The 21,001-nt window shown below is 40.5% G+C and overlaps 1 protein-coding gene across 7 annotated transcripts in view; it reads left to right on the top strand.

Moving 5' to 3' along the window:
* Positions 1-21,001, top strand: part of VTI1A (vesicle transport through interaction with t-SNAREs 1A) — a 373,592-nt gene that overhangs the window by 332,566 nt on the left and 20,025 nt on the right. The gene's annotated exons all lie outside the window — the stretch shown is intronic.

Raw genomic sequence — 21,001 nt, 5'->3', positions numbered from 1 at the left:
GGGAGGGTAGTGGAGAAAGTGTCAAAAAGTGGCTGAGTGTTCCAGCCTGGAGCTGAGTGCACCAGAGGAGCAACTCAGGAGCTATTTTACTGGGGAGAGGAAAACTGAAGCAGACTAAGGAGGAGGCACAGAGGGGAGAAGCTCCCTTCTGCGTCTTAGTTTATCGAGGGCTGCCATCACAGGTGTATTCCATCATAGCTGAAACTTCAGGAGTGCCAGAAAGAGGTGGCGGAATATCTGAGACCCAGGCCCGGCTCTGCTACTGACTGTCCGGGGGCTCGCACGGGCTACCGTGTCCCCCTCTGGACCTTGGTCTTACTTCTTATGATACAGGAGTAGCTTCAGTGACCTCTCCTACACTCCAATCTCCAAGTGTAAGGCCAAGTGGAGGATGGGTTGTAAATTAATCTGAGAATGAGCAACTTTATATGAACATATTTAGAAATAAATTTGGGATAAAGATTTTAAGTTCTACCTTTTTTTTTTAGATGTGTCTTTGCTGGTGACACATTGAGCTGATTAGCGAAAAGTACAGGGGCCCAATCTACAGTATTAGGAGGTAATTGCAGTAGATTAAAGCCTCTTGAGTCAATTAGCTATTTTTACCTAGAAACCATTTCTAAGAGGCAATAAATTATTGGGTCAACACAATGAGCTTTCCCTCAATAAAACGGGGCTTCATGAGTGTGCAAGTAGGAGTCCCCTCCTGCGGGCCTATCACATTAAAGGGTGCGTGTTTGAGAGGGTTGCTGAGGCCTGTTTTGTTCACAAGTGTGTTAGCATTCAACAGGGCTGGCATATCCCAGGCTAGACCAGAACCATGAAATAATCTTTCCACACCTGGGAACAATGATGGCTTGTCCCAGCCAATGAGTGGCTGTCTCAGTGCCCTGTACTGAATAGATTCTCACCAAACGTTGCTCAGTTGGCCAGATGATACTGATTTTGTTTAAAGACCATTTGTATTACCCCCACCCTCGAATTTAAAAACTGACATTACTTAGCATTCAGAAAGATTTTTTCGGTCGAGCTTCAGGTTCTATACTAGCATGGGCAGAGTTAGAACCAAAGAAAAGTTTTGTGCAGTAAAACCTGCAAAAAACCAGAACCTGTGTAAAATGGAAACCTGTCAGAGAAGTAAAACTCCAATATTTTCCACTAACAGAGAGTAATAGAAAAGTGGTAGGCTGCACCCTGTCAAACGGGGAAAACTTGCAAGACCCTGACAAACAAGGCAGTCCCTTTGAGTTCCAGCTCTCACAGGTTTTACTGTGTAAGTATTCTAGAAGGTACTACTGCAGTCGCAAGTAAGCTCTAAGAGCCCCGTTGATCTACATTTCTTTTCAACCCATGGAAGAAGATTCTCTTGTCCTGGAGCTGGCCCAAGCTTAGCTCAGTTTGTCTTCAGGCAGTGGGAACCTGGGGCCCTTCCCGCTGAATCTACAGATCCTTTGCTTACTAAAGAAGGAAAATACCCTAGAATTCTTTTGCAGTGATCTGCAGTAACCTGGCATTTACTTGCACTGACCTTTTAGTGTTTCTAGCACCTAAAGCATTTTTCCTCCAATTGCTGCATTACAAGCAAGGTTCAGATTCCTACCAGCAGGGAAAAAAAAAAAAATCCTGGAGCACAACAATGTTAATGATCAACGTTTTATTTTTATCGTGTTGACTATTTCAGCCACAGCTGAAAGAATTTCAAGGCAGACTGCATTCATCCCAATAAACTGGAAATAATAGACTGACCAGAACTAGTGCTAAGAAGGCAAATTTATATGTTCAGTAGTTGAAAATGTAATAAAGAAGGAAACAAGTTGCCATAGAATGTGGGTCTCTCTCTTGTGTGTGTATATGTCCACATTTGTGGGGGCTTTTTATATCACCAGATAATTTTGTGATCGTCTATCTGTGACTTCTTCAATGATGATAAATGTGCCATCTGATCTTTGAGAAGAATAAACAACTCCTTGTTAATTAATTTATACAGCTGTCAGTGCAGCTTTCTCTGTCTTCGCACTCAAAGTGTTTCCCTGCCATAGATTTTCTTGCCGTTCCTGGCAAACCTCCAGTGAGAGCCTAGGATTTATTAGGCTGACTTGGTGCAAAGTCTATTGATTGTGGCCCCGAGGGTAATAACTAAATAGAGCCGGAGCAACAAGTCAATAACACCATTGTTGCTGCAGCCTGCATTCACTCGGGGAGTGAGATTGTTTTACAGCAGCCAAGGGTAATCATGGGCAGATCAGTGTGTTCAACACACGCTGCTCCGTGTTAGTACTGAGGACTATTTGAAAGCTTTCAGCGGGACCGCTGGAGAATCGGGGTGGGGTACTGGGATTATGAACCCTGTGAACTCCTTCATTATAGCTTAAAGGTTTCAACTTTAGTTTTTAACATCTGCTGCAACCTTGGGGAGCTCAGAAGCAAGGCTGGTGCAAGGGAGTACAGAAACGGGCTCTGGGCGCCAACACCAGGCAGTTTGTTCTGGTCTGGGTCCCAGAAGTTGATGGTTCTGAGCAGAGAGATTGTCTACCAGCTGCCGCCTGTCTCGCATCCATCCATCCATCCATCCATCCGCCATCCTTGGCCCCTCAGACCACCAGATATGTTCACCATTAACCATCTAAAGGGGAGCTGTTGGAGCCCACGTGGAGGAATCATATAATTTTAATTCTTTCATTTCCAAATCTTGAGTTGTACTGACTTAATTTTAAAAACCATTTTCTTAAGTCTTGCTTAGAATGAAAAACTAGGACAATCACATCTCTCAAAGCTCTTCTTTCCTAATTGGTGGAAGTTGAAGGCTCTGGCGTTCACATGCTTGATGACCGTTTTTTTAATGACAGAAAGGAAGACCAAAGTCCAGGTCATTGCCTGCCTTTCTTTTGTCTTTTACAAATCCTAACCATGCCTCACGGTAAAAACCTATTTCCATGCATGGAAGACCAGAAAATAATGAGACAGCTTCCTGGGCATGGCAATGGCTAACCGGTCTCCCAGCCTCCCAGACTTAACTTGAGTGGTGCTTGAATATCTGAGGTGGGGGTGGATTGCTTAGGCTACCCATAAAAAGCTCTAGGACTGTGGCCCACAGTTCAGGTACTAAACCAATCACTGAGAAATGAATGCTTTCTCTTTAGGTGGGAGAGTGGAGACAGCCACAAGGCAGCCCTTTTTTATACAGAAGTTTTGTCCTTTGGGTCTTTGACATAGAGCATTGTGGGAAAAAGTCAGTCTCTGGGGTATAAAGTGAAAAACAAGATTTCACCAACAGGATTCTATTTTCAGTGTATACTCTGCATGGTAGAGATTCCTCCCCTACTAGGCCTTGTTGCTTATCTTATTTCAACTCCATGCCTGGCATTCATTAGTCAAAGACAAAACTCACCTGCATGGTGTGAAACTAGCCAATCTGGGCCCAAGGTCACGAGAGCGCTGGGATCCGACCCAGACTCCTCAGACCTCGGTTTTCTGGACATTGTGGTATTTGTCCTCTGCCCCCTTCCCAAGAAAGTGCTGACATTCAATTAGATTCTGCTTGTATTGTCATTTAACGTTCACAGAAGAAAATAGAAAGTTTTGATGACAGCAGGTCCCTTAATACCTTGTGGAGCTCACATTACTCAAAAAAAGTGGCCTTTTGAATATATGACGTGGAGTTACTAGTCACCTGGATGAGCACCGCCTCATTTTTAACTTAATACCAAACCAAACCCAGTGCCATCGAATCGATTCCGACTCATAGCGACCCTGTAGGATAGAGTACAACTGCCCCATAGAGTTTCTGAGGAGTGCCTGGCGGACTCAAACTGCCAACACTTTGGTTAGCTGTAGCACTTAACCACTACACCACCAGGGTTTCCAACTTAATACCAAGACCATGATTTTCATGTTGGAATGAAGAACTGTAGAATGGCTTCAGGATAGGCTCCTTAGGCCAGTCATTTAGATTCTTCTTCTGAGGCTATTAACCCTTATTACCCCCATTCATCCTCCTGATAAGAAACCATTTTAAAAAAAAAAAAAGTTGCTGTCTAGCCTATTCTGACTCCTGGCGACCCCATGTGTTTCAGAGTAGAACTGCGCTCCACAGGGTTCTCAATGGCTGTGGCCTTTTGGAAGTAGATCACCAGTTCTTTCTTCTAAGGTGCCTCTGGGTGGATTCAAACAGCTGACCTTTAGATTAGTAGCTGAGCACTGAACTATTTGTACCACCCAAAAACCAAAAAAGACAAACCTGTTGCCACTGAGTTGATTCTGACTCATAGCGACCCTATAGGACACAGTAGAACTGCCCCATAGGGTTTCCAGGGAGCGCCTGGTGGATTCCAAGTGCCGATCTTTTGATTAGCAGCTGTAGCTCTTAACCACTATGCCGCCAGGGTATCCTTGCCCCACCCAGGGACTCCCAATAAAAGATCATAGTCATTGTGAATTGTGCCCAGTTGTGGCCACTTGAACCAGTTACAAATAGCCATAATCCCTTGTGTGACACAATCTAGACTAAATCCAAATCTTTCACAGAATGTTTCAAGTATATATTTAGAATGTTTTATTTCTAAGGAATTTAAATAATTCTCTTACAGGGCTAAGAGTTGTTCGTATTCACTCCTGTTTTACTAAAAAAAAATCCCTAGCAAATCTGTGGCAACAGATAAAACTTGGGAGGGCTTGAAAACATTGTTTGCAGTATGACTTCCTCTCACTGCAATGAAAGGTTCAGAAGCATAGAGCAATTCCATCAGGTAGCAATTCTTCAGGAATCTTTTTTTTTTTTTTTTTTTGGAGAGCTTAGTCACTACTAACATACAACATATGAGCCAAGGTGGGCTTCCTCCTCCCTCCACTGGGAGACATAAGTAGCTTTCTCGTCAGACATTTTTTGTCTGAATGAAGACATTCCTGTCCAATCTGCTTAGGTTCAACTCTATGATCCAAGACATTTTTGACATATCAAGATGACCTAAGAGTTGATAAGCTTTGGCACAGGAAAGAAATATGCAAGAGAAGTTCAGGAGCTTTGTGACACATTTTCCTAAAAGAAAATAATAATAATAATCAACGTTGATCTGTTGGATACTTTTCAGACTCTCAAAGAAGATGTTTTTGTTTGGGTGGTTGTGGAAACCTCACGTTTGCTTCATCACAGCTTGAAAAGGGAAAAGAGGAAAAACACCAAAGAATACAGACATTTGCGTTCTCGTGGATGATATTAGCCATATCTCATCTCGAGATTTCCAAGAGTGGAGCCAGATATTTTCAGCATTACGCACTCTTATGAGTGTCAGAGGTAGTACGAATCATCTCAGATGGAATGAACAAGGGGATAAACAGCTGAAAATAATAGCTTTGTATATTTATTAGATGCTGAGAAGTCAAAGGAGGTGGCACGTAAGCTTGTAAAACAGTGGCTGCCACATCTCTTTTTAAGAGGAGACTAGATTTTGACACAGACAGAGATGGCAGTAGTATTATGATTGTGAAATGACCACTGATTTTTCTAACTGCCACCTATAAAATAAGTCTGTTGCAAGTACGTGTATATAGGAGATTTTCCTCTTTTTTGCCTTATGAGTCAGGTTATTCCAAACCTGTATATACTCATGAGGGGCCAATGGTATAGGAGTTGGACTTGTTTTCAGCTGTTTCGGATCATCTGAACTTGAATTTAGAGCATGCCCCCTAATCTGTTAGGAGGTGCTCATCCACTTTTTCAAAAAAATGACCATCTAGGAAAAAATGTTTAACTGACCTGTTGATTTTCTTTCACAATCAAATCTGCTCCAGCAACTACAGCCAGCATACACTTTTCATCCTTTGATAGTTTTTTGTTTCCTGCATCGTATGCATTGCAATAACATGAAAATAGGTGTCTGAAGGATTACGCACATGAACAGGTGAGAGTAGAGAGAGAAAAAACATATTTTTATATTACTTAGAAGCCCTCATGTTCTGTTTAGCCACGTTCCTCATTCGCAATGTGCCATTGTTTCTAAGAACACCCCTGTTTCTTATATTTCTCATAGATGATTTTTCTGTTACGAGCAATTTATTACTTAGTTCTGAGCTGTTGGTGTTAATTACTTAGTTATAAACTTACCCATATGCTTGGAATTTTAAGAATTGAGGATTTGGGTAGCAGCATGATCTCGACGAAAAAAGGAGGTAAGCAATTCATTTGTAGTTTGGGAGACCCAATTATTTTCTGCTTTGAATTTTTGGTTGATACCATGTGTTTTCATTAATGGAAGCATGCTGAATCTTTGAGTGTTGTTCAATTTTCGGTAGGTAGTATGAATTTTTTTTTTCTTGCCTCCTCCCACAAACCTACCCTTAGAGTCCAGAGGGCCATAAGTTGTCCCACTAACCCTACCCCTGGAGTCCCCCCTCCAAGTCCACAGGGACATAAGTCTCCCAAAAACATTTTTCAAAATTTCTGCTTTTCCTGCCAGTAGTGCACACCTCATACAACACCCTGTCAAAACAGTAATTTGTGGTTTCAAGTAGTCATAAAGGCCCCTGCCTTGCAGCAGCATGCACTATCAGTGGGAAACCAGCTTCCCAATGAACCTAAGAGGCACAAAAAGTTGGCAGGCAACCATATATCCCACCAGTCATGAAAAGGTTAAATGCATGCATACTGTTTCAGAATAAAATTTCTTAAGCCTTTGAAAACAAAGTTTAAAAGTCCATTTTTCTCACCTGCATTCATTCGGAAGGCATTTCCAGGAGAGGTTTTTTTTCTATGTTGTAAGGTGCTATCCAGTCAATTTAGACTCATAGCGACCCCATGTGACAAAGTAGAGCTACTCCCATAGGGTTTTTTAGGCTGTAATCTTTACACCAGGTCTTCCTCCCATGGAGCCAATGGCTGGGTTCAAACTGCTAACCTTTCAGTCAGCAGCCAAGCACTTAACCTTTGCACCACCAGGGCTCCTTGAAGTTTTCTTTAATAGCCAACACTTACCAAGTGCTCTCCAAGTACCAGGTACTGGACTAAGAGGTCAAGGTGCTATTCTCATTTAGTCCTCAAATTAACCTTATCAAGTGGGTATCGCTCTTCCTGTTTTATAGATTAACAAAACCAACCTGCCGTCCTCCTCCTGGCTTTCTCGTCTCCAGGCACACTGCCTTCTCATGGTTCCACCAGCAAGCCGTTCCAGATAACCTTTGCACATGCTGGAACTTTTCTCCTCTCCCACCTGTCTTTTTGCCTTACTTATTTAACCCAGTGCATCCTTCAGATCTCAACTCAACATCATCACTACCTTAGAGAAGTTTTCCCTAGCCCCTAGACAAGCTCAGTCTTGTGGCCACCACAGAGGTGCAGCCATAAAGCTAGGAGGCATGAAGGCAGCTCCAGATCCTGGTGCCTCCCGGGACCTGCCTCAAGCTCAGAGCCCAGCCACGCTCTTCCCAGGCAGCCTTCAGCCAATGACTGGGCACGGGGGGGTCCTAGGCTCTAGCAGTGTCTGCCCAACGTGGAACTCTTCTAATGGGCCCTCTTTGTTCCAGAGCTCCTTATTGGGTTGGCCAAAACTTTGTCAGATCTACAGCACAGTCTGAAGATTCTCCCTGCTCAATCGTGCTTCCTCCTCTTTTTATCTTTCACAGGTGTCACTCTCATTAAGGAGCCCCTGGGTGGTGCAAACAGTTAATGCACTTGGCTGCTGACCAAAAGGTTGGTGGTTTGAGTCCATCCAGAGACACTCAGAAAAAAGGCCTGATGATCTCCTTCCCAAAAATCAGCCATTGAAAACCCTATGGAGCACAGTTCTACTCTGACACACATGGGGTCACCATGAGTCAGAATCAACTCAAAAACTGGGGCTGGTACCTGTCCCCCCAATAAACCTCTTGCACTGCCAACTCCATTTCAACGTCCTGGAAACCCAGCTGACATAAGCCCCCTCTTCTAGACTTCCGTAGGATCATATCTGTTTCTTTTCTAGCACTTACCACAGTTTGAAATTGTACCTTTTGCGAACGTGATTATTTTGTTAAAGCCTGTAACCTCCATGAGGACAGGGTCAGGTCTGATTTTGCTCCTCACCACATCTGCAGACCCATGCGCCTTGCCTTTTAACCTGAGGTAGAGAGACTTGTGGTTGAGACCGGAGCCAGGGCACTTTCCATAGCCCCGCTCCAGTGTTTGCTTGACCTGTGTGTCCAGGTCCACTTCTCCAGCTGTATCCAGTTGAGCTCTGAGACTGAAAGTAGCGCTGATGATGGAAACCTGAAACTTAGAGCTGAGTTAGAGAACACATAAGAACAGGACGTTGAGATGAAGCTTGACTCGGGCCAGCCTGTGTTAAGGCCCTTTGGCTTCTTTTTCCTATATGGAAGTACGGGCCCCTTCTCCTTGAGGAGAAGATAGGACTTTAGCATTTCCAAGGCCTTCTGAGTGAAAACATCTGTATCCGATTTTTCCCGTCGCAGCGTATTAGGGAAGTCCTGCTAAGGAGCAGCTTGTAGTTGACAAGACTCTCATCAGAAGGTGTCACTGCCATCAGCTAGAATTACAGTGGGACTGTTAGAGCTGGTGCCCTAGCCAGATGCCAGTCCAGGTAATTACATCTGGTCTACCTAAATTCCCTCTAGACTTCTCATTGGACACAGTATTCTTCATCTCTGCCCTGAACTGCGAAGGAGTGTTTGCTAAGAGCCTTTCAGCTGCTGCCATAGTTCATTCCAAAAATGGATGAACTAAAGGTCCACTTGTCAGGGAGTGTTGTCAGGGGCGTTCTTGCTTTGGAGGGGGCCTGGCCTGGCTAGGTGGGCCCAAAGGCCCCTTCCCATCCAATTCTGATTCTGTGACTCAGTGATCATTGCTTGCCAAAATATAGTGTTTATGGGACAGCTGGGAGCCTTGCACATGAAAATACTGCCAGGTAGAAAGCATCGAACTTAGTAGGAAAGATGTTTAAAAACACACATAACAACAACAAAAAAAATATGGATGCAAATCTGGATGTCCCTGGGACCCAGAAACAGTCACGGTCATATTTTCTCTCCTGAGTTCGATTCTGAAGCCATAATTGAGTGAAGACAAAAACATATATATGTTGAATGAAAGGCGTGTAATCTTTGGGATAATTCTGATGTAATTAACACAGCCGAGCTGCATTAAGGCCAATGTGTGATGAATGGAATTTTCCAACATTGATTAAGCTGGACTCGAAGAGAACTGAGTCTTTGTCTGAAAGCTGCCAAAAGAAAACAACTTTGGGATATTTAAATTCAGGTTGGAAATTGGTTGGAGTAAGGGATATTTAAACCACAGCTGTTCAAGGGCTGAAAACATATGAGTGTATGTGCGTGCGTGCACACACACACACCCTGCCTCCTCTAAAAACAAGTTAGCCAAAGGTGTACATTCCTTCTAAGTTCTCATGATCAACAGATGTAAATGTTCACGGTGTTCAGATGAATTATGGACCCTAATGAGATTTCAATACTGAGCAAACAATAAAAATTTATGCATTGCATAGTTGCTGTGGCCTTTGGCTCCATGGCTAGTGTTCCACCCTTTCAACAGCTTCGGTAATATAATATCCAGCTGGCTTTGGAGGTAAGGAAAATTTGAGGGGTGAATTGAAATTGTGAGAAATAATTGATGGATTACCTTGTCAGAGTAATGCGTGGCCTTGGCATAATTACCATGGCCACCTTAACCCTTGAGCAGGTGGTGACAAAGGCCAGGAGGGCTAGGTATGGAGCTGCTTCCAGCATGTGTTCCTTGCTCTCCTGGTCCCCGGAGTCCGTGTTGTCCAGGCTCTCCTGAACAAATGCCGAACAAGCACATTCCTGTCCTCGTCCAGTGAGCGAGCAGGACAGCCGAAGGGCTGCACTTTTCCCAAGAACTGTCATCTGTGTCAGAGTGAAAGGAACCAAACAAAAGGCAGACCAACCTTGAAATAAAATGGGGCGAAGACAGGGGAGGGAACGAATGATACCTTTTAAAGCAAGACGTTTAAACACAATTGTGGACACAGGCACACTAATCCTTTTTCTCTTCTCTTTTTTTTTTTTTAAATCAATTCAGACCTTAAACTGAATGGTTATCTGCCTTGTACTTCATAATGTTCAACTCTTAATATGTGATTAATAGCAGATTCCCAGTGTGTACGTGTCAGAGCCCACATCTGTAGCAAATCTGCCAGTGTGTTTCTTACACTAGTTTTACTTGGGAGCCATAAAGTAATTCCTGTTTTGTGGATGAGAATAAACCTATTATGCACTAATATAGCTACACCCAGTGTCTGCTCTTTGGGGAAAAGAAGTTGCCTATATGATAGGGCAGCTCAAATTTCAGTGTTCTGAGTGCTTTTCAGTGTGGCCTGTAACAGTGAGAAACCAGTCTTGCCCATTTCTTGGTTTTATTATGATAACAGAAATATATTTGCAGCATGTTGGCAAACTCATGTGGCGTAAACAGAGTCATCTTAATTGTAAGTTCTAATGTTTTAATGCTAAATTGGGCAATAAGTCAATGTTTCAGTTTGGCGTAGTCAACCACATGCTCTCCAAAAATAACCTTTGACACTTTTTAAAGCAAGTCAGTGGTGTGCTTAGGCTATTCACAAAAGGCTTCGTTCTTGTCTACAAATGGCGAACCTCCCCTTCATCCCAAGAGGGCCCAGCTCAAATGAGGTTTGAGAAAAATAGATGCTTCCCCTGTTTGAAAGCATTTCTCCAACTCTTACTATAGTTGAAATGAGAAGATTTTGGAGTATACAGGGAAAGCTTGCCTGTGAAAGGTTATCTTGATTTTCATTTAACATACCCTCCCACCGATTTTTTTTTGAAGGTCCATTGTAAGTATTTCTGCATAGCTTAAAACACAGATTCCACCCTGGAGAGATCGCAGGACTGTTCGTGTTACACTCTGAAGCCATGTGTTTTCACGTTGTGGCACAGCCCAAGATGTAGGCAGATCCCTTGGACCCTGTTGGCTTTGGATTTTAGTCTTTTCGTTGTTCTCTACTGTAAACTTACACGGAAAAAGACCTCCCCACTCCTGAATGTAACCACAACCAGCAATGTTTTCCCACAGATGGCAGAGGTATAGGAAGAAGGGGCAGAGAGGGGTCTGCGAGCACTGGAGATGAGAAGGGGGGTTCACTGGGGTCTCCCAAGTGCCTTCCCAGAGGCAGCCACTTTCCTAGGAGGCTTTGTCAACAGAATGGCTGTGGAGGCTGACGCAGAGAAGCCCCTCCCTGACAAAGGCAACTCTGGAGCTTGTTTATAAAGCCCTGCATCAAAGCCAAACAAGGGGATGACTGCTGAAATCATGATACCAGCACTTTACTTCTGTAGTGGTCACTAGGTGCTAATCACATCACGTGGTTTTCCTCACTTAATTCTACTCAACCTATGAGATAGGTATGTTCTTATCCCCATTTTACAGAAGAAATACCTGAGGCCCAGAGAGGTAAGCAGCTTCTCCAAGATTTCACAGTGGCCTGTTCATGGAGCTCTGGTGGCATAGTGGTTAAGAGCTGTGGCTGCTAACTGAAAGGTTGGCAGTTCAAATCCACCACCTGCTCCTCAGAAGCCCTATGGGGCCATTCTAGGCTGTCCTGTAGGATCACTGTGAGTCAGAATCAACTCCGTAACAATGGGTTTGGTTTTTTGGTGTTTACAGTCAGTCCTACTCTGAACCCCAGCCCCAGGCAACCACTGATCTGATTTCTAGAAATTTCGTATAAGTGGACTTATATAATATATACTCTTTTGTGTCTGGCTTTTCTTTTTTTTTTGGCTTAGCATAGTGTTTTCGAGGTTTATCCATATTGCAGCATATATCAGTAGTTCGTTCATTTTTATTGCTGGATAGTCATCCCATGTACCCTTGTGTGAATATGCAGGCAGTCCCTGCGTTATGAAGGAGATCCATTCCAAACTCTGTCTTTAAGACGAATTTGTAGGTAAGTCACAACAGGTACATACAGTTCTTATTTAGCATCAGTCAAATGCTTGCTTTAGTAGATAGTCTATATTTTATCTTCCTGTGCATATAAAACAAGGATGATGACACCTCCAAACTGTGCTGTTTTCATGAGTCACCAAGTAGTACATGCATTTGTTATTATGAACCATCGTATGTATTTAACTCAAAATTTTAATATGATAGGCTTTATGGTAGTTCATTCTTCTGTATGTGTTGTCCATAAGTCAGACATTCATAATCTGGGGACTGTCTATACCACATTTTGTTTATCCATTCACCAGTTGATGGATACTTGGATTGTTTCCAGTTTCTGACTGTCATGAATATGCCACGATGAACATTTAAGTACAAGTTTTATGTGCAGACATATATTTTCATTTCTCTTGGGTAGATACATTGGAGTGAAATTATTGGGTCATATGGTAGGTACATGTTTAACCTTTTAAAATGCTGCCAAACAGTTTTCCAAAGTGGCTGTGCCATTTTACATTCCCACCAGCAATGCATGAGGACTCCATGTTCTTCATATGGTCAATCTTTTTTATTGTAGCCATTTAGTGGGTGTGTTATACTAGCTCATGGTTTTAATTTGCATTTTCCTAATGATTAACGACTCCATCATTTTTCATGTGTGTATTTGGAGTACATTTCTACTCTGACACATATGGGGTCACCGTGAGTTAGAATCAACTCAAGGGCAATTAGCAACAACGACATTATCTACATTGGTATATAGTCTTTGGTGAAATGTCTATTCAGATCGTTTTTAATTTTCTAATTTGATTGTTTGTCTTCTTAGTGTTGAGATTTGAGATTTTTTATGTTCCTGGATACAAGCCTTTTTCAGATAAGCAAGAGATTTTCAAATAGTTTCCCCTGGTCTGTGGCTTGTCTTTTCATTTTCTTAGTAGTGAATTTTGAAAAGAAAAACTTTTAATTTTTATGAAGTCTATCTTTTTTTTTTTTTTAAATCCTGCTGTTAGTATCTTATCCAGGAAATACTTTCCTACACCAAGGTTACAAAGATTTCTTTCTGTGTTTTCTTTTAGAAGATTTATAGATTTAACTCTTATATTTAGGTCTATGCTCCATTTCGAGTTAATTTCTGCATACAATGTGAGATAAGTGTTCGAGGTAATTTTTTTTTTTTTTTAATGGGTATTCAGTTCTCTGAGCACCATCGAATTCCCTTGGACCCTTTGTCAAAAATCAATTGACCATAAATGTAAAGGTTTATTCCTGGAATTTCTATTTTGTCCCATTTATCTATAAAGTCTTTATTACTGTAGTTTTAAAATCAGTTAGTATAAGCTCTGCAACTTTGTTTTTGTTTTGTTTTGCTTTTAATTGTTTTGGCCATTCTAATTCTTCATTTCCGTATAAATTTTAGGATCAGCTTTTCAATTTCTACAAAAAATCCTGCTAGGATTTTGATATGAATTGCATTGAATTGCCAGCCTAAAACTATTGAATCTTCCAATCCATGAACATGGAATTACTTTCCATTTATTTAGGTCTTCTTTAATTTCTCTCAGCAATATTTTGTAGATTTTGGTGTACAGGTCTTTCACTTCTTTTGTTAAAGTGATTCATAATTTTTTTATTCTTTTTGATGGTAATGTAAATAAAATTGTTTATTTTGTATTCAGGTCATTCATTGCTAGTATATAGAATTAGAATTGATTTTTGTATATTGATCTTGTATCCTGTGACTTGTGTAGATTCCTTGGCATTTTCTACATACAGGATCATGTCATCTGTTAACAAAGACAATTTTACTTCTTTCTTTCTTTCTTAGCTGGATGCCTTCTATTTCTTCTTGATGGCTAACTGCCTTGACTAGAAATCCAGAACAGTATTGAACAGGAGTGACAAGAGCAGACATCCTTACCTCCTTCCCATGCTTAAAAAAAAAAAAAACCCATTGCCGTGGAGCCGATTCCGACTCGCAGTGACCCTATAGGACAGAGTAGAACTACCCTATAGAGTTTCCAAGGAGCGGCTGGTGGATTTGAGCTGCCAACTTTTTGGTTAGCAACCTGAGTTCCTAGCCACTGCATCAATAGGGGTCCTTCCCATTTTCAGGGGGAAAATACTCAAGTCTTTCACTGTTAAGTATGATGTTAGCTGTAGGTTTTCCGTAGATGCACTATCAGGTTGAGGAATTTCCCTTATATTCCAAGTTTACTCAAAGTTTTTGTCAGGAATAGGAGTTAGATTTTGTCAAATGCTTTTTATGTGTCTAATGAGATAATCATGTGGTTTTTGTCCTTTATTATCTTAATGTGGTTATATTATATTGATTGATGTTCAGATGTTAAACGAATCTTGCATTTCGAGGATAAAGCCCACTTGGTCATGGTGTTTAATCCTTTGAATGTGTTGCTGGATTTGGTTTGATAATATTTTATGAAGGATTTTGGTGTCTGTGTTCATGAAGGCTATTTCTTGTGGTTTTTTGTTTAGCTTTTATGTCAGGGTACTGGCCTCATGAATAAATTGGGAAATATTCTACCCTCTTTTATTTCCTGAAAGAGTTTGTATGGGATTGGTGTTCTATCTTTAAATATGTGATAGAATACCTTAGTTAAGCCATCTGGTCTGGACTTTTCTTTACTGGATGATTTTTAATTAGCAATGCAGTTAATTTATTTGTTATAGCTCTACTCAGAGTTTCTGTTTCTTCTTGAGTCAAGTTTGGTAATTTGTGTATTTCTAGGAATTTGTCCATTTCACCTAACTTGTCTAATTTGTTCACATACAGTTGGTCAAAATATTCCCTTATAGTTCTTGTAATTTTTGTCGTATCAGTAATGATATCCCCTCTCTCATTCCTAATGTTAGTAATTTCTATGTTCTTCCTTTCTCTGTTGGTCATTCTTACTAAAAGTTTATCAGTTTTGTTGATCATTTCAAAGAGCCAGCACACTTCTGCTTGATTCAGGTTTAATTTGCTCTTCTTGTTCAATTTCTTATTATGGAAGCTTAGATTATTAATTTGAAATCTTTCCTTTTTTCCAAATTAGGCATTTAAACTCTAACTTTCCCTGTAAGCAGTTTTAGCTGTATCCCATACATATTGATAATTATATTTTCATTCATTTCAAAATATTTACTAATTTTCATTGTGATTTCTTTGATTCATGGATTCTTTCCAAACTAAAAAAACAAAAAACCCATTGCCATAGAGTCAGTTTCAACTCATAGCTAGTAGAACCACCCCATGCAGTTTCCAAGGCTGTAATCTTTACAGAAGCAGGCTGCCACATCTTTCTCCCATGGAATAGCTGGTGGGTTCAAACCGCCAACCTTTCAGTTAGCAGCCAAGCACTTCACCACTGTGCCACTAGGGCTCCTTTCATTAAGTGTAATGTTCAACAAATGTTAATTAGGGCAAGTTGGTTAATAATGTTGAAATCTCCTGTATCCTTTTATCCTACAACCTTACTGAGTTGGATACTGAAATTTCCAAGTATAATTATTGAATTTTCCATTTCTCCTTTGATCTCTTTGTTTTTGGGACTCAGGTGTATATGAGTTTATAATTTCCATATCTTCTTGATGTATTGACCTTTTTATATTCATGAAATGTCCCTCTTTGTCTCTAGGAATATTTCTTTTTATAAAGTTTATTTTGTTTGATATTAATATAGACACTCCAGCTCTCTTGGCCATTGCTTGCATGGTATATATTTTTCATCCTTTTACTTTCAACCTATATGTGCCTTTGAATTTAAGCTGTACCTTTTGTATATATCATAAAACTGAAGTTTTTTTTTTCCAGTCTGACTGTCCCTGCTGACCGATCAACGTGTTTAGTCTCTTAACATTTAATGTGATTTTCTTTATCATATGGATTGTCTGCCACATTGTGATTTGTTTTCTATATGCCTGCTGTGTTTTTTATTCCTGTTTCTCCTTTTCTGCCTTCTTTTGTTAAATTGGTATCTAACAAAACATACATATACATATTATATATGTATGTATCTATATCCATATATGTTATAAGCCCAATAATATACCATTATAATGATTGCTTTATGCAATCTTATGTTTTTTAAATAAATTAAGGGAATAAAAAAGAAAATATATACTTACACAGTCTTTTATATTTACCCACACATAGTTACCATTTTGGGTATTCTTCATTTCTCCCTGTGGGTTTGAGTTATCATCTGGTGTCATATCCTTTTAACCTGAAGGACTTCATTTTATATTTCTTGTAGGCAAATCTGCTAACCATAAATTCTTTTGTCTTTGTTTATCTGGAAATACTTTCATTTCACCTTCAATTTTGAAGGATAGTATTTCTGGATATAGATTTCTTAGTCAACAGGTTTTTCCCTTTCAGCACTTTCAATATGCCATTCTATTGTCTTCTCCTGCCATTTTTCTGATGAGAAGTCAGCCATTTTGTCATTCTTCTGTACATAATGAGTTATTTTTTTTCTGACTGCTTTCAAGATTTTCTCCTTCAGCCATTATTTCTTTAAATTTATTTTTTCTGCCACTTTCTCTTTCCCTTCCCCTTCCCCTTCTGGGACTCCTATTGCACATGTATCTGTGTGTTTGTTATTGTCCCACAGGTCACTGAGGCACAGTTCATTTTCCTTTAATTTTTTTTTCCTTCATACTGGATAATTTCTTTTGTTCAATCTACAAGTCACTGATACTTCCTCTTCATTTCAGTCATTGTAATTTTTAACTTTGAATTTTCTGTTTGACTCTTTTTTATAGTTTCTCTTTCTCTATTGAGATTACCTATTTATTGTGTCATTGTCATCATAATTTCTTTTAAATTTTTAAGCATCATTTCCTTTAATTCTTTGGGCATATTTATAATAGCTACTTTGAAGTCCTTGCTCAATTCAACATCTGAGCCCACTCAGAGTCAGTTTCTATTGACTTCTTTATTTCCGTGAATTTTGGTTACCCTTTCTCTTTCCTTGTATGTCTCATAATTTTTTGTTAGAAATGAGACATTTTGGATAACATATTGTAATAACTCTGGATTCTGATTATTTTTTAGGTAGCTTGCCTAAATGTAATCTACAGAATCTATCTCCCCATAGTTGGTGGTAGTTTGGGGGGTTATTTTGGTTTTTGGCTTTTTTTTTGTTTTGCTTTGTTTTGTTTTGTTTTTGATGATTCCCATTTTTATTTTATGAACCTGGTAGCTTCCTTGGAGTTGCCTCTCTGTGTGCATAGCTCAGTAGTTAGCCAATGATTGGGCAGAGGTTAAGCTCAAAAATTTCAAATCCATAAGGCTTCCATCTTTTGCTGAGTGGTCTGTGTGTGAGTTGAGGGGCACATTCAAAGTTCAGCCAGTTTGAAGTCAGTTTTGGCTTTGACTTTTCTCTGGGCTCTCTCAGGTCTCCTCAGCACATGCACGTACCTTCCTAGTCAGCCAAGGATGTGTGGAGAACTTATCTAAAACTTCTCTGGCTTTTTCATTTCGAGGATCTTCTGTTACATTTCTGGCTGGTCTGTTGCTCACCCCAACCAAGACTGCAACCTCAGGTTAGCAGAGCTGAGGGATTTCTCCCGTTCATTTCCTTACTGAGTTTGCTGCTTTTAACTGAAAACACCTCCAGGCATGAGTTTTGCCCTCTGCTCCAAATCAAGTCAGCCTCCTTTGGCAACCCCACCCTGGTAGAACTGCATTGTAGCCAGCTGAGCTAGGGGGTGAGGTGGAAATGTTCTTACCCAAAGTTCTGCCAGCTTTCTATGAATAAACACTTCTCAGTTTGTTTTTTCACCTTTAGTCATTATCCAGAGCCCTAAAAAGGTTGTTTTGACAAACGTCCTGTTTATACTTGTTTGGGGAACAGTGAATTTGCCAATCTCTTCACTCATAGCTGGAAGTCTCCTGGTACAAGGACTTTGCTAGTCAGTATAAGTGTTGTATAAGGTATTTAGGATGTAGTTGGAATGAAAGGCCTCATCCTTGACTCCTTATGGATTTTGGTGCTTTATTTCCCAGAATTCCAAACCTCCTTTCTCAAAGGGCTTTCTGTGCCTGAGGTTCCCTGAGGTGGATAGTGACCAGCTCTACCAGTTTTCATTCCACTCATTCCACCCATTGAGGTTTTGACTGTAGAGGTCCTAGATACACGTGCTTACATCAGCTTCATATCCAGGAAAGCTTTTTGCCCATTAGCTGACCCAAAGGCAATGGGTGGGACCCATTTTTGGAGGAACTGTTGAAGAAAAATGCCCTGGTCATCATCTTGTTTTATTTTCATTTATCTTTATTATCTAGGGATACCATATAGATACTATCAGACCCAACAAAATATTATTTTGATATTATTTTCAATTTTTCATCTAGACAGGAAAGATTAAGCACTGGATATCAGAAACAACTACCACCAAAAAATAAGAAAGACAGACTCAGCAGAAGGCTAGAGGGGAATAGTACTGCTTGTTCACTTTCTCTCTATATATTATTTTTTAAAAAAAAGAAAAAAGTTTAAACCCCACCACCCACTCATCAGGTGATTAGAGACTGTAGTTGTAAAAATGTGCTGCAGGCAGAAGTTCTGAAAAATCCCAGAAAGTGTTGAAAACATTTCTAAACAAGGTATTTTTCTCCTGCACCTTTCTTGCTAAAGGTCCCAATTGCTGCCAAGAAAACTATTGAGAATGTTAGCTGCCAAATAAAAAATTTATAACAGTGTTTGGCAAAGGACTATCTAGCTGCTTGTTTTATACATTTCCACAAGGCACTTGAAGGCAGGCTCTTTTTTCCTTGTTCGCCCCTTCCCCAACTTTGGGCACGTATCTTACTGATCACTGTTCCAGGTCTGTTCTCTAATAAAAGAGCAAACTCCTATAAAGTAGGATTAAACAGAATAGCTTTTCCCCATTCAGTAACCTCTGAAAATGTGAGGGAAATGTTTTCAAATATGATGTGTTGCTTAGAAAGGGAAAGAGATGCTGGGTGTGCTTGTTTAGAATAGACATATTTATAAGAAAAACCCTACAAGAGCCTTTCAATTAACAACTGTAGACTCCTAGAGGCAGAAGAAGTCTTAGAAATCCTCCAGTCCTTGCACACCCCCACACCTAACACTTTGCAGATAAGGAAATGGAAGCCCAGCAAGGGAAAGCCTAAGGTCACACAGCAAAACATCTGGGGTTAGAGCCTTGCTCTCCTCCCAGTTCTAGGCTCTCCCTTCTCATTACTTTTGTTCATTGAAGCTTCCCCCCACCACACACACACACACATACATCTATGGCATGTTCTTTGAGCATTAGAATTCTAGGCTATATTCTGCCTAACAAAAAAAATAACAAACTCATTGCCCTCCAGTTGATTCTGACTCATAGCAGCCTTAAAGGACAGAGTAGAGCTGCCCCCATAGGATTTCCAAGGCTTTATTTATTTATTTATTTGTAATCTTTACAGAAGCAGACAGCCACATCTTTCTCCCACGGAGCAGCTGGTGGGTTCGAAGCACCAGCCTTTGGTTAGCAGCCAAACACTTAACCACTGCACCTCCAGGGCTCCTTGCTATTCTGCTTAATGAACATTAAAACACTTCTTTCTTTAAAACTCTTCAAAAATCTCATGCATTAAAGACCAAGTGAAGGTAGAGCAATAATACTACTGAAACAGGTTGCCTGTCCGTATCAATTAAGCCTCTGACTGTGTCATTGAATGTTCACTTGAGCCTTTAAAAAGTAGAAGGGGGCTGGATTTGGCAAAAAAAAAAGTTTTGTTTTGTTTTGTTTTTAACCAAGATTGAATGTTGACAATAATAATTACGGAGGCTGGTGAACACCCTGAAATATTTTGCCCGTCTGTCTGAAAAAGCAAAATTGTCTGTCTCAGTCTTTTCAAAACAGCTATCAGATTATGCTTTCAGTTGTTAATTAGTGCTGTTTAGCCCATATTTCATCATCCTAACTTCCTAAAAAGCCTATGGTGCACCCTCATTCCTTACCTTGCTTGTGTCTGTGGAGGCATCGTAGTCGCCACTCTGTGAGCACAGGGCTGGGCTGCGACAGCCTTCGCTACGGCTGTGTTAAGGAAGCCAGGGTTATTTGATATAAAGTACTGCGGACACACCAGGAGTAAGCGGATTATTTCAGACAGCCTTAAGAGGTAACTGGAGGAAGATCAGCTCAACATGAGGCAGCTATCATAAGCAAATTAGAAAACTGCTGCAATTAGTACAAGAAACCCAGATTTATGCTATTTGTGATCTTCTGCTGAAAGGCAAAGTGTCAATGTTATGCACTGTACTCTTGATTTAAGTTGAAATGTTGGCATTTCCTATCAGCGCATGTTAGTATCTGAGGCTGTGTACTGGCCTAATAAATGAAGTAAATCCCTGTTCCCCTCAGCTGCTAAGTATTCCCCGGTCCAAGGTTCTATACGTTGGGCAATGTTTTAGTTGGTCCCGGAATAATCTCTAGGGCATATTGTAACGTTTCTATAATGGAAATATTCGACATGACTCGAACGCACCACACTTAATCTCTCTTTTGTTTGTTTGTCCTGTGGAACATGTATCATGCTGAAGTCATAAAAACGGACTGTGCAGAATGCCAGATGCTACAAATGCAATTAGATACTTAAAAATAGCTTCCTTGGTGGCACTGCTTGAAATCTGAACAGGGCCTTGTTTTTACAAACAGGTTGGCACTTCTCTGCTAAGCTGCTGATTATGGGCTCTGATAGGAGGCACGAGTTCACTTCTGGGGCCACCTTTCAAATGGTTAGGTTATTCTAGAAATCAGACCAGACACTGATGTCGTACCAACATCACTGCCAGGCATAGAGAGAGAGAGAGAGAGATTTTTTTTTTTTCTAAGTGCACTGTGTAGCCTTGACCTCTGATGGTTTGCAGTCAGATTGTCCATGGAAAAAGCCCTCAACAGACTGAGCCCCACTTCTATAAAGAAAATGGGACATCTACTCTCCTCATTTTAAGACCTGAAATGCATTCCAAGTAAGCATTTGTTTCACCAAAATTCAACCACAAAGCTCAGAATCTGTTTTACAGTCTTATCCAAGGAAAACAGTGATGTCTGTTCTGA

The sequence above is a fragment of the Loxodonta africana genome, chromosome 16 (genome assembly GCF_030014295.1).
Source record: "Loxodonta africana isolate mLoxAfr1 chromosome 16, mLoxAfr1.hap2, whole genome shotgun sequence".
Classification (NCBI taxonomy): domain Eukaryota; kingdom Metazoa; phylum Chordata; class Mammalia; order Proboscidea; family Elephantidae; genus Loxodonta; species Loxodonta africana.
This window is presented reverse-complemented; position numbering and strand designations above follow the sequence as displayed.